The sequence below is a fragment of the Ranitomeya variabilis genome, chromosome 3 (assembly GCF_051348905.1).
Source record: "Ranitomeya variabilis isolate aRanVar5 chromosome 3, aRanVar5.hap1, whole genome shotgun sequence".
Lineage (NCBI taxonomy): Eukaryota > Metazoa > Chordata > Amphibia > Anura > Dendrobatidae > Ranitomeya > Ranitomeya variabilis.
Genome location: NC_135234.1, coordinates 757,331,734 through 757,345,118, shown reverse-complemented (window position 1 = coordinate 757,345,118; position 13,385 = coordinate 757,331,734). Strand labels below are relative to the sequence as shown.

The 13,385-nt window shown below is 43.3% G+C and overlaps 1 protein-coding gene across 7 annotated transcripts in view; it reads right to left on the bottom strand.

The window, feature by feature from the left end:
• Positions 1–13,385, bottom strand: part of TENM4 (teneurin transmembrane protein 4) — a 1,485,534-nt gene that overhangs the window by 1,394,103 nt on the left and 78,046 nt on the right. The gene's annotated exons all lie outside the window — the stretch shown is intronic.

The following is a 13,385-nucleotide window of genomic DNA, read 5'->3' as shown; positions in this document are numbered from 1 at the left end:
GATAAAAGTCCTTAGAAAGTTTGAAAACTTGAGGAAGAACGCGTTAGTAGGGCAGTGAGGGTGTGATGAAGCTGTAATGTAACCACAGTAATTATGAAGCTGTGCACAAGTAAGACTAGAGTGTTAAGAAGTTAAGGGTTAGGGTTATTGATGTGTTTGCACCAGGGGGTTTATGAAGTTGTCCCATCAGTGGGAGTATGAAGATGTGCACCAGTGCGAAAATGGAATGGGGCAACGGAGGGATTATGGAAGAGTGTACCTCAGAGTCTCTATCGAGGATCTATGCAGGTGGGAACCAAAGGTAGTATTGAGCTGTGCCCCAGTGGGGATAAAGAAAGTTGCATTCGTGACCGATACAGAAGATATACACTATTGAATCTATGAAGGTGCACAGAGTACAGGTGTGCACTATTGAGTGTACAGAAGTGTATATTAAAATGTACACCAGTGGGACTACTGAGTTGTACATTGCGTATATGTGGATCTGGGTAACAGTGGAGATAAGGAGGTGTCCACCATTGGTATTATAGAAGGCGTGAACTATCAAGTCTATGGAGGTATACACAAGTGGGTGTATTAAGATGTACACCAGTGGGATTATCCAGTTTTGCTCTGGGCATATGTAGATCTGGGTGACAGTGGAGATAAGGAGGTGTCCACCAGTGGGATTATAGAAGGCGTGGACTATCAAGTCTGTGGAGGTATACAGAACGGGGTCTATTAAGATGTACCCCAGTGGGACTATCGGGTTGTGCACAGTGTTTATGTGGAAAAGGGTGACAGTGGAGATAAGGACTTGGAGGTGTCCACCGGTGGGATTATATAATGTGTAGACTATCAAGTCTGTGGAGGGAGGTATACAGAAGATCGAGTTGTACACTGTGTATATGGGGATCTGGGTAACAGTGGAGATAAGGAGGTGTCCACCGGTGGGATTATAGAAGGCATGGACTATCAAGGCTGTGAAGGTATACAGAAGCGGGTCTATTAAGATGTATCTCAGTGGGACTATTGAGTTGTGGAAAAGGGTGACAGTGGAGATAAGGACTCGGAGGTGTCCACCAGTGGTATTAAAGAATGCGTGGACTATCAAGTCTGTAGGGGTATACAGAAGTGGGTCTATTAAGATGTACCCAAGAAGTATTACTAAGTTGTACACTGTATATATCTGGATCTGGGTAACAGTGGAGATAAGGAGGTGTCCCACCAGTGGGATCATAGAAGGCGTGGAGTGGACTATCAAGTCTGTGGAGGAATACAGAAGTGGGTCTACTAAGATGTACCCCAGTGGGACCATCGAGTTGTGCACTGTGTATATGTGGATCTGGGTGGCAGTGGAGATAACGAGGTGTCCACCGGTGGGGTTATAGAAGGCGTGGACTATCAAGTCTATGAAGTTATAAGGAAGAGTTGAGGTGCTGGTCCAGAATGTGTCCTGCTCCTATTTCTACTTTAGAAAAACCTAACATTTACTAACCCTTCTCATTTGTATCCCAAGCAGGAGAGAAGGACATAGTGACCTTGTGGCCAGTTTCCCTTTGCATAGTTGTCCCTTGTTACACGGTTTTCTCGAATGATGACGAGGTTCTACATCTATTGTGTGTAAACTCTTTTGCACTTGGTTTGTTCCTATCCTCTAATGAGCATTTTTTCTGTGCTCGTTTTAATGTTTTTGTAATGTTTTTGTAATATGACACATGGTCGTTACTGTTCATCATCTACTTCTCTGCCCAGTAAAAAAAGAAAAAGCCTTAACAAATACCGTACTTAACAAGCTTCTCTTCTCCCACTTCAGTTTCTAGAATGAATGTCTCCAGTTTCAGGATGTTTCGTCTTCACTAACTGAATTATGAATCCCACCAGGGAATACATTTTTAGGTGTGTTTTGCCAAAGATAAGAAATCAATCATTGTGCTGTCAGGTTTCCGAAAAGCAACTGCTGTTGACAGTGAATTTGTTACTTTGCTCCCGAGGAACGAATTGAATACATTTTCTTAAGTTATATCCTCTGGCTTATAATAGAATGTTTCTTGCACATTTTTCTCTATTTATCTGAAGAACAGAGCTCTTCCCTCACTATTGGGTCCAGGCCTCTGCCCATGCTTTGACCTTGACCTTGAAGACAGAGGAAAAGTCATCCAAAAATACTGCACTTTGCAAAAAGCTCGAGCACAAGTTGAAAACTGCCTGAGGGTGACAGTCACTGTCCATGACAATATGTACTACTCGATCAATTGAAAATTTGCCAAAATTTACCAAAATTTTTACACTTTTTCATTCATACGTTGTTAGATTAGAGCTAGCTTAGATTCCTTCTAGAGTATTTGGATTGATCAGTCTCTCAGGGAACCCATTCCAATATTATTACATATTAGGTGGTCTAGAACTGATCGGTAACATCATGCCCCAAAATATTTACAAAATTGAGACTTTGCAGAGCTAAAGAAAGTCTTCCATTGATGGATGCACTGATGAGTTCAGCAGAAAAATGGAGCTGTCAATCAAGACCAAGGTGAGGTCGAAGTGTTGGTTAGGGTTTATAGAATAGAGCCATAGCACGAGCCAGACTTGAGGCCGCCCTCATGGCACCTGGTAGCTCATTTGCATAAGTAGGAAAATGTATTGGGAAGACTATCTATTCAGACTATTAAGTAAACTGACACTGAAAGTCTCGGTTCTTTCTCACAGATACATTATGTTCTAAGCTATAAGGATGCAATGCATGCCAACCTGAATATCATGGGGTCAGCACTGGGTAATCTCTCATTAATTATACGCCTACGAGTAATATCATATAATTAACAGATGGGAACAATGTGACTTGCTAATTATCACTGGATGTCCCATGTCATGATCTCTGCAGGCAGAGATCATAGCAAGCCTATAGAGGGACAAGCTCTCGGAAGATGGAACTATACTGACCATGAACTAAGCCTGCCGCGCAACTAGAAATAGCCAGGTAGCATTTCCTATTTATTGCTAGATGCCCAGCTCTGGCCTAAGACCTAAATAGCTAGCAGAGGGAAATATAAGACCTGGCTCACCTCTAGAGAAATATTCCAAAGAAGACAGTAGCCCCCCACATATAATGACGGTGAGTTCAGATGAAACAACAAACGCAGCAGGAAAATAGTCTTAGCAAATTTGAGGTCCGCTTACTAGATAGCAGAAGACAGATAGTATACTTTCATGGTCAGCAGAAAAACACTAACAAAACACCATCCAGAGATTACCTTAAACTCTGGCATTAACTCATAACACCAGAGTAGCAATCCCTGATCAACGAGAGCTTTCCAGACACAGTAACAAAACTTCAGCTGTGAACTGGAACAAATAGGCAAAACGAAACATGGACAAAAGTCCAACTTATCTAGTAGTTGTCAGAAGCAGGAACAAGCACTGAGAGGCATCAGATAACATTGTTGACCGGCAAGAAACCACCAGAGAAATGAGCTTAAATAGCGACACCCACTACTGATGGAAACAGGTGAAACAGGAAAGAGGATGACAAGTCCAATTCCACAAGCGGCCACCGGGGGAGCCCAGAATCCAAATTCACAACAGTACCCCCCCCTCAAGGAGGGGGCACCGAACCCTCACCAGATCCACCAGGGCGACCAGGATGAGCCCTATGGAAGGCACGAACAAGATCAGAAGCATGAACATCAGATGCATTGACCCAAGAATTATCCTCCTGGCCGTAACCCTTCCAATTGACCAGATACTGGAGTCTCCGTCTGGAAACACGAGAGTCCAAAATTTTCTCCACAACGTACTCCAACTCACCCTCAACCAACACCGGAGCAGGAGGCTCAACTGAAGGTACAACAGGTACCTCATACCTGCGCAATAACGACCGATGAAAAACGTTATGAATGGAAAAGGACGCAGGGAGGTCCAAACGGAAAGAAACAGGATTAAGAATCTCCAATATTCTATAAGGGCCGATGAACCGAGGTTTAAACTTAGGAGAAGAGACCCTCATAGGGACAAAACGAGAAGACAACCACACCAAATCTCCAACACAAAGCCGAGAACCAACACGACGATGACGGTTGGCAAAACGCTGAGTCTTCTCCTGGGACAACTTCAAATTGTCCATAACCTGCCCCCAGATGTGATGCAATCTCTCCACCACCGCATCCACTCCAGGACAATCCGAGGATTCCACCTGACCGGAGGAAAATCGAGGGTGAAACCCCGAATTACAGAAAAACGGGGACACCAAGGTGGAAGAGCTGGCCCGATTATTGAGGGCGAACTCTGCCAATGGCAAAAAAGCAACCCAATCATCCTGGTCAGCAGAGACAAAACACCTCAGATATGTCTCCAGGGTCTGATTAGTCCGCTCGGTCTGGCCATTAGTCTGAGGGTGAAAAGCAGATGAAAAAGACAAATCTATGCCCATCCTAGCACAGAATGCCCGCCAAAATCTAGACACAAATTGGGTACCTCTGTCAGAAACAATATTCTCAGGAATACCGTGCAATCGGACAACATTCTGAAAAAACAGAGGAACCAACTCAGAAGAAGAAGGCAACTTGGGCAGAGGAACCAAATGGACCATTTTAGAGAAACGGTCACAGACCACCCAGATGACAGACATCTTCTGGGAAACAGGCAGATCTGAAATAAAATCCATCGAGATGTGTGTCCAAGGCCTCTTAGGAATAGGCAAGGGCAACAGCAGTCCGCTAGCCCGAGAACTACAAGACTTGGCCCGAGCACAAATGTCACATGACTGCACAAAGACTCGCACATCTCGTGACAGGGAAGGCCACCAGAAGGATCTTGCCACCAAATCCCTGGTACCAAAAATTCCGGGATGACCTGCCAATGCAGAAGAATGTACCTCAGAGATGACTCTACTGGTCCAATCCTCCGGAACAAACAGTCTATCAGGCGGACAACGATCCGGTCTATCCGCCTGAAACTCTTGCAAGGACCGCCGCAGATCAGGAGAAACGGCCGACAAAATTACTCCCTCCCTAAGGATACCTGTGGGTTCAGCATTACCAGGAGAGTCCGGGTCAAAACTCCTAGAAAGGGCATCTGCCTTAACATTCTTAGAACCCGGTAGGTATGACACCACAAAATTAAAGCGAGAAAAAAATAAAGACCAGCGCGCCTGTCTAGGATTCAGGCGCCTGGCAGTCTCAAGATAAATCAAATTTTTGTGGTCAGTCAATACCACCACCTGATGCTTAGCCCCCTCTAGCCAATGGCGCCACTCCTCAAACGCCCACTTCATGGCCAAAAGCTCCCTATTCCCAACATCATAATTCCGCTCTGCGGGCGAAAATTTGCGAGAAAAGAAGGCACAAGGCCTAATGACGGAGCAGTCGGAACCTTTCTGCGACAACACTGCCCCAGCTCCGATCTCCGAAGCGTCAACCTCAACCTGAAAAGGCAGATTCACATCAGGCTGACGTAACACAGGGGCAGAGGCAAAACGGTGCTTAAGCTCCTGAAAGGCCTCTACAGCATGAGGGGACCAATTAGCAACATCAGCGCCATGTCTGGTCAAATCAGTCAGTGGTTTAACGACATCCGAAAAACCAGCAATAAATCGGCGGTAAAAGTTGGCAAAGCCCAAAAATCTCTGAAGACCCTTAAGAGAGGAGGGCTGAGTCCAGTCACAAATAGCTTGCACCTTGACGGGATCCATCTCAATGGAAGAGGGAGAAAAAATATACCCCAAAAAGGAAATTTTCTGGACCCCAAAAACGCACTTAGACCCCTTCACACATAAAGAATTAGACCGCAGAACCTGAAAAACTCTCCTGACCTGCTGGACATGAGAGTCCCAGTCATCAGAAAAAATCAGAATATCATCCAGATATATTATCATAAATTTATCCAGAAAATCGCGGAAAATATCATGCATAAAAGACTGGAAAACTGAAGGGGCATTAGAAAGACCAAAAGGCATGACCAAATACTCAAAGTGGCCCTCGGGCGTATTAAATGCGGTCTTCCACTCATCCCCCTGCCTGATCCGCACCAAATTATACGCCCCACGAAGATCAATTTTAGAGAACCACTTAGCACCCTCTATACGAGCAAACAAATCAGTAAGCAATGGCAATGGGTATTGGTACTTAACAGTGATCTTATTCAGAAGCCGATAATCAATACATGGTCTCAAAGAGCCGTCCTTTTTTGAGACAAAGAAAAACCCAGCTCCCAAGGGAGAAGAAGATGGACGAATATGTCCCTTTTCCAAAGACTCCTTTATATATTCCCGCATAGCAGCATGTTCCGGCACAGACAGATTAAACAAACGACCCTTTGGATATTTGCAACCCGGTATCAAATCTATGGCACAATCGCACTCACGGTGCGGAGGTAACGACCCAAGCTTGGGTTCGTCAAAGACGTCTTGATAATCTGAGAGGAACTCAGGGACTTCAGAGGGAATGGACGACGAAATAGAAACCAAAGGTAAGTCCCCATGAATACCCTTACATCCCCAGCTCAACACAGACATTGCTCTCCAGTCCAAGACTGGATTGTGAGACTGCAACCATGGCAATCCCAGTACCAAATCGTCATGTAAATTATACAGCACCAGGAAACGAATAATCTCCTGGTGATCCGGATTGATACGCATGGTTACTTGTGTCCAGTATTGTGGTTTATTATTAGCCAATGGGGTGGAGTCAATCCCCTTCAGAGGAATAAGAGTCTCCAAAGGCTCTAAATCAAAACCACAACGATTGGCAAAGGACCAATCCATAAGACTCAGAGCGGCGCCAGAGTCAACATAGGCGTCCGTGGCAATGGATGACAAAGAGCAAATCAGGGTTACAGACAAAATAAACTTAGACTGAATGGTGCCAATGGAAACAGACTTATCAAGCTTCTTTGTACGCCTAGAGCATGCTGATATAACATGAGTAGAATCCCCACAATAGAAGCACAATCCATTCTTCCGTCTAAAATTCTGTCGCTCGCTCCTGGACAGAATTCTATCACACTGCATACTTTCTGGCGTCTTTTCCATAGACACCGCCAGATGGTGCACCGGTTTGCGCTCCCGCAGACGCCTATCAATCTGAATAGCCATTGTCATGGACTCATTCAGACCTGCAGGCACAGGGAACCCCACCATAACATCCTTAACGGCATCAGAGAGACCTTCTCTGAAAGTTGCCGCCAAGGCGCACTCATTCCACTGAGTAAGCACAGACCATTTACGGAATTTTTGGCAGTAAACCTCAGCTTCGTCTTGCCCCTGAGATAGTGCCATCAAAGTTTTTTCTGCCTGAAGTTCCAAATGAGGTTCCTCATAAAGCAAGCCCAAGGCCAGAAAAAACGCATCCACATCGCGCAACGCAGGATCCCCTGCTGGCAATGAGAAGGCCCAATCTTGAGGGTCACCCCTGAGCAAGGAAATCACAATCCTAACCTGCTGAGCAGGGTCTCCAGCTGAACGAGACCTCAGGGACAAATAAAGCTTACAATTATTTCGGAAATTCTGGAAGCTAGCTCTATTCCCTGTGAAGAACTCCGGCAAAGGAATTCTCGGCTCAGATACTGGAGCATGTACCACAAAATCTTGTAAATTTTGTACTTTCGTGATGAGATTATTCAAACCCGCAGTTACACTCTGAAGATCCATTATTGTCAGGTGCACACAGAGCCATACAGAGATTAGGAGGAGAGAGAGAAAAAAGACTGCAGCAAGGCAAACTGGAGGAAAAAAAAAAAAAAAAAAAAATTCCAGCAGACTTCTTATAACTCTCCTTTCTCAACCTGGGTCTTTAACACTTTACTGGCCGGTCAAACTGTCATGATCTCTGCAGGCAGAGATCATAGCAAGCCTATAGAGGGACAAGCTCTCGGAAGATGGAACTATACTGACCATGAACTAAGCCTGCCGCGCAACTAGAAATAGCCAGGTAGCATTTCCTATTTATTGCTAGATGCCCAGCTCTGGCCTAAGACCTAAATAGCTAGCAGAGGGAAATATAAGACCTGGCTCACCTCTAGAGAAATATTCCAAAGAAGACAGTAGCCCCCCACATATAATGACGGTGAGTTCAGATGAAACAACAAACGCAGCAGGAAAATAGTCTTAGCAAATTTGAGGTCCGCTTACTAGATAGCAGAAGACAGATAGTATACTTTCATGGTCAGCAGAAAAACACTAACAAAACACCATCCAGAGATTACCTTAAACTCTGGCATTAACTCATAACACCAGAGTAGCAATCCCTGATCAACGAGAGCTTTCCAGACACAGTAACAAAACTTCAGCTGTGAACTGGAACAAATAGGCAAAACGAAACATGGACAAAAGTCCAACTTATCTAGTAGTTGTCAGAAGCAGGAACAAGCACTGAGAGGCATCAGATAACATTGTTGACCGGCAAGAAACCACCAGAGAAATGAGCTTAAATAGCGACACCCACTACTGATGGAAACAGGTGAAACAGGAAAGAGGATGACAAGTCCAATTCCACAAGCGGCCACCGGGGGAGCCCAGAATCCAAATTCACAACAGTCCCATATCCCACAGATATCAGCAGCCACTGTGTGACAAATCATTGAGTGCACGGAGTGCAAAACAAACTATATAACATGAAAAAATGGCAACTTCACACGAATTCAGATATTTTCATTAAAGGGGTAGTCCACTACTTACAAAGGTATTAAGGGGTAATCTACAAGTCTGCAATCACTCTACGTGACAGCAGAAACCTCACAGCACGCGTATTCCACACTGTAAGGAGTTTCCAGTGCCGGTGTCTGGAGCAGCGAGTGCATGACGGCAAGGATAGGATTTCATACATTCAGTCACATGCCGACTAGTAGGACACAGTCTAGTCGTAATATGTCTGAAAGTATGAAAATTGCACACTTGCCGCAACGCATGACCGCTTGCACTCAGCGCCAGCACCGGAGAGTCCTGGCAGAGGGTAGTGTGCATGGTGTGAGGATTCACAAGTCTGCAGTCACAACGAGTGACTGTGGACTTGTAGCTTTACCAATTCACCCCCCAGCCTGTTTTCACCTTCAGGAGCAGGCCAAATTTTACAATTCTAACCAGTGTTTCTTTTTAAAGTTATAATTCTTGAACTCTTCAATGGATCCCACGGTTTCTAAGATTATTTTTTTGTTTCATATTGTACTTCATGATAGTGGTAAAATTCCTTTGATATTACTTGCCTTTTAGTTGTGAAAAAATTGAAAATTTTTGCAATTTTCAAACTTTTAATTTTTATGGTCTTAAACCAGAGAATTATGTCACTCAAAATAGATAACAAAGTACATTTACCACATGTCTACTTTACATCAGCACAATTTTTGAAATATGATTTTTTTTCTGTTAGGACGTTATCAGGGTTAAAAGTTGACCAGCGATTTCTCATTTTTCCAATAAAATTTACGAAAACATTTTTTTAGGGACTACCTCATATTTGAAGTGATTTTGAGGGATCTATTTGACAGTAAATACCCAAAAGTGACACCATTCTGAAAACTGCACCCCTGAAGGTACTCAAAACCACATTCAAGAAGTTTATCAACCCTTCAGGTGTTTCACAGGAACTGAAGCAATATGGAAGGAAAAAAAATGAACATTTAACTTTAGACCAATTTTTTTTTATTTTCACAAGGGTAACAGGAGAAAATGGACCACAAAATTTGTTGCGCAATTTCTCCTGAGTACGCCAATACACCATGTGGGGGAAAATTACTGCTTTGGTGAACAGCAGGACTCGGAACTGAAGCAGCACCATTTGACTTTTTGAATATTCCTGGAATCATTAGCGGACGCCATGTTGCATTTGGAGAGAACCTGATTTGCCTAAACAGTGAAAACTTTCCACAGGTTAGCCCATTTTGCAAACTAGATTCCTCAAGGAATGTATCTAGTTGTGTGGTGAGCACCTTAAACCCCAAGATGCTTCACACAAGTTTACAACACTGAGCTGTGAAAGTAAAAAAAAAAATCTAATTTTTCCCACAAAAATGTTTTTAGTCCCAATTTTTTTAACTTTTTTTTACGTTCACAAGGGTAACAGAGGAAATTGCACCTTACAATTTGTTGTGCAAATTCTCAGGAATAAAATGATTTCCCCATATAAGAACATTCCATTATTGTAAAAATGAAAAAAGCATGTACAGAATGGGAGGAATAGGGCTAAGCAACAGCATATGTGAAAAAAGACTTGGGTATACTAATAGATCACAAACTGAACATGTTCTGTCTTCATACACGTTGATACGGTGTGTGATCCAACATACAGCATAAACCACTTCTGTCTTCCAAAATAAGCAGACTGTTTTCTGTAGTCTAACTTGTTTATTGGTAACAGGTATTGAAATGCGGTAAAACTATAAGAATACAAATGATTTGAGTAAGTATTGGGCAAATAACAGCACAACTGATACTTATAACTAGCAGGGAAAGCATACAGGATGATGCAACTTCTATATGCAACTACATACAGTAACTGACAGACAATAGGTTTCCCAGGTACTAGTTGCTATACAGTAATCACATTCTATAGAACACTATATTGCAAGAACAGGGATAGCAATCGTACCGGATAAACTAACCAGGGTGGCAAGTAAGTGAAGTAGTTCCAACACAGCAGATTAACACGAGTGTACAGGAAAATACACAGAGAGAAAAATGGGGGATTCCCCTATCCCATGATGCTTTGGTGCAACCCAGAATGCAACACTCTAATGATTACTAAGAAAAACACAGGTAATAAATTTATCCACCACTGGGTGGTGCTATAACACAGCAAAACCAAAACTATAGCAGTGAAACTTTAATGCTTGGACGAACCCCTGTCCTTCATTAGGAAGGACAGAACAGAACATGAGTCAGCAGTGTGATGCAGCAGCAAAGATGGGAAATGCAATTCTGGGATGTATTAACAGAAGCATAGAGTCTAGATCACACAAAGTCATTATTGCCCCCTACTCCTCTTTGGTCAGACCTGATCTGGAATACTGTTTCCAGTTTTGGGCAATGGGATGAAACTGAATGGGAGGAGACACAGATTAGATATTAGAAAAAACATTTTGACATTATGGGTTATCAAAAGTGGAACAGGCTGCCACGAGAGGTGGTGAGTTCTCCTTCCATGGCAGTTTTCAAACAGGCTGGACAGAAATCTGTCTGGGATGATTTAGTGAATCCTGCTTTGAGCAGGGGGTTGGACCAGATGACGCAGGAGGTCCCTTCCAACTCTACCATTCTATGATTCTATGATTCTATGATTCTGCCATACAGGGGACTGATCCCAGTGAGGGGAGAGAGAAGCCAGATGTTCATTTATGGAGTGGGGAGAGTGACTTCGAGGAGATAGGATTCAGGCTGCGGTGGATGGATGGCCTACGGAGTTTTGGAGATCGCTTGCCGGCTGGGCTTGATCCACTTGCTATGGTGGAGGAATCTGTCATCTGGATTTAACAAATTTTCTTAAGGATTGTTGGTCCTGGATACATGGCCAACGGTTGTGTTATTTGTCATTTGGAGGAGCCTGGACTGTGACGACAGACTATACTGGTGGGAGACACAAAATCTGTGGGCCAATCAAATGTTGGGAGACAGTGAGTATCGTCTAGTACAGGGGCAGTGGGACTATCCACCCTAGGGAGGGGATCTTGTGGACTGAAGACATTTCATTTTGGCAATCTACCTGGATTTGTTGTAATACTATAGACTTATGGAATAAAAAACTAGTTGCATCATTAACCTGCCTAGGTGAGTATCACAACCCACAATCTCAGATCTTCACAAGCAGCAATAAATGTTGCTGAGTGAAAATTGCACATCTGCTATTGTAGTGCCGATACATTGCAGCTCCCAGTACGTTGTAGTGACCAGAACATTGTAGTGCCCAGTGCGTTATCTCCAGCTCATGCTTCTATAGACATGTGCCTGTAAATTAGGTGTACTCTCATCACTACAGAAATGCCAAACGTGGATGCTAACTTCAGTTTAGGCACCCTGGGGCTCAGAAGGGAGGTGGCATTTGGGTTTGGGAGAGCAGAAATAGCTGGATTTCTTTTTGGGGGCAAAGACCAATTTAGCTTTTCCAGAGCCTTTGTACTACCAGTAACGTGGAAGCCCCCTATATTTTTGCTAACAGATGATGGACCTGAGTGGGAACTTGTTTTTTTGTGTGGATTGAGTTGAAGCTCTTGAGCACTTACATCGTGGTTTCCATCTAAATTTCGAGTTACGTGACTTAGATGAAACCCCCATGGGAATCAGAATTACTGTGGACTCCATCTGGCCTCTGTTTAGTGATGCCCTTCTTTTCACAAGTGCACAAAACATTGGTGGACGGCACTTTCATGCATGCCAAAAAGAAGGACACTAGTGATGAGCGAGTATACTCGTTGCTCGGGTTTTCCTGAGCACGCTTGAGTGATCTCCGATTATTTGTTATTGCTCGGAGATATAGTTTTCATCGCCTCAGCTGCATGATTTACAGCTTCCAGATACGCTGAATACATGTGAGGAATGCCTGTTTGTTAGGGAATTCCCACATGTATTCAGCGTATCTGGAAGCTGTAAATCATGCAACTGAGGCGATGAAAACTATATCTCCGAGCAATAACAAATACTCGGAGATCACCCGAGCGTGAAAACTCTCTGGAAAACCCGAGCAACAAGTACTCTCGCTCATCACTAAAGGACACCACTGGATCATAGGCCAGACGTCGTCCACAATGCCTCCATTATAGGGAATTTTCTGCCACAGAAATCCCGGCGCAGCGCTCAGAGTAGAGCGCAGGATAAATGTAGGCTGAGCTTTACTGCGAACTTTGGGAGGCAGAATGAAAAAATCAACGGCGGGTGAAGGATTGGTTTTAGTTATTATTTACGCTATTCCTCGTGCGGTATACGTGATTAGACAACTTTATTCTTCGGGTCGGTGCGATTACAGCGATACCAGATTTATATATTTTTTTATGTTTGACTGTTGTCACTCAGTAAAACACGCTTTTTTTGAGGGGGGAGAATGAAGAAGGAATAAGACGAAAAAAGATGTAAGAAGAAAGAAGAAGGAAATGGAGGAAGAAAGTAGTAGAAGAAGAAGAAAAAAGGAAAAGCGACAAGAAGCATGAGGAAGGAATGAGAGGGAAGAAGAAAAAAGAGCAAAGAAGAAGAAAATATAAGAAGAAATAGAGATAAGAATAATGAAGAAGGAAGGAGAAGGAAGAAGAAAAAGGGGAGAGAAGAAAATAGGAGACAAAAGAAAAAGAGTAAGAAGTTGAAATAAGGGAAAAGGAAAATAAATAAGAAAAAAGAAGAAATAAGAATGAGGAAGGAGAAAAAAGGATGACTAAGAAAAAATAGAAAAGAAGTAAGAAGAAATAAGAAAGAGAGAAGGAAAAAGAAGAAAGAA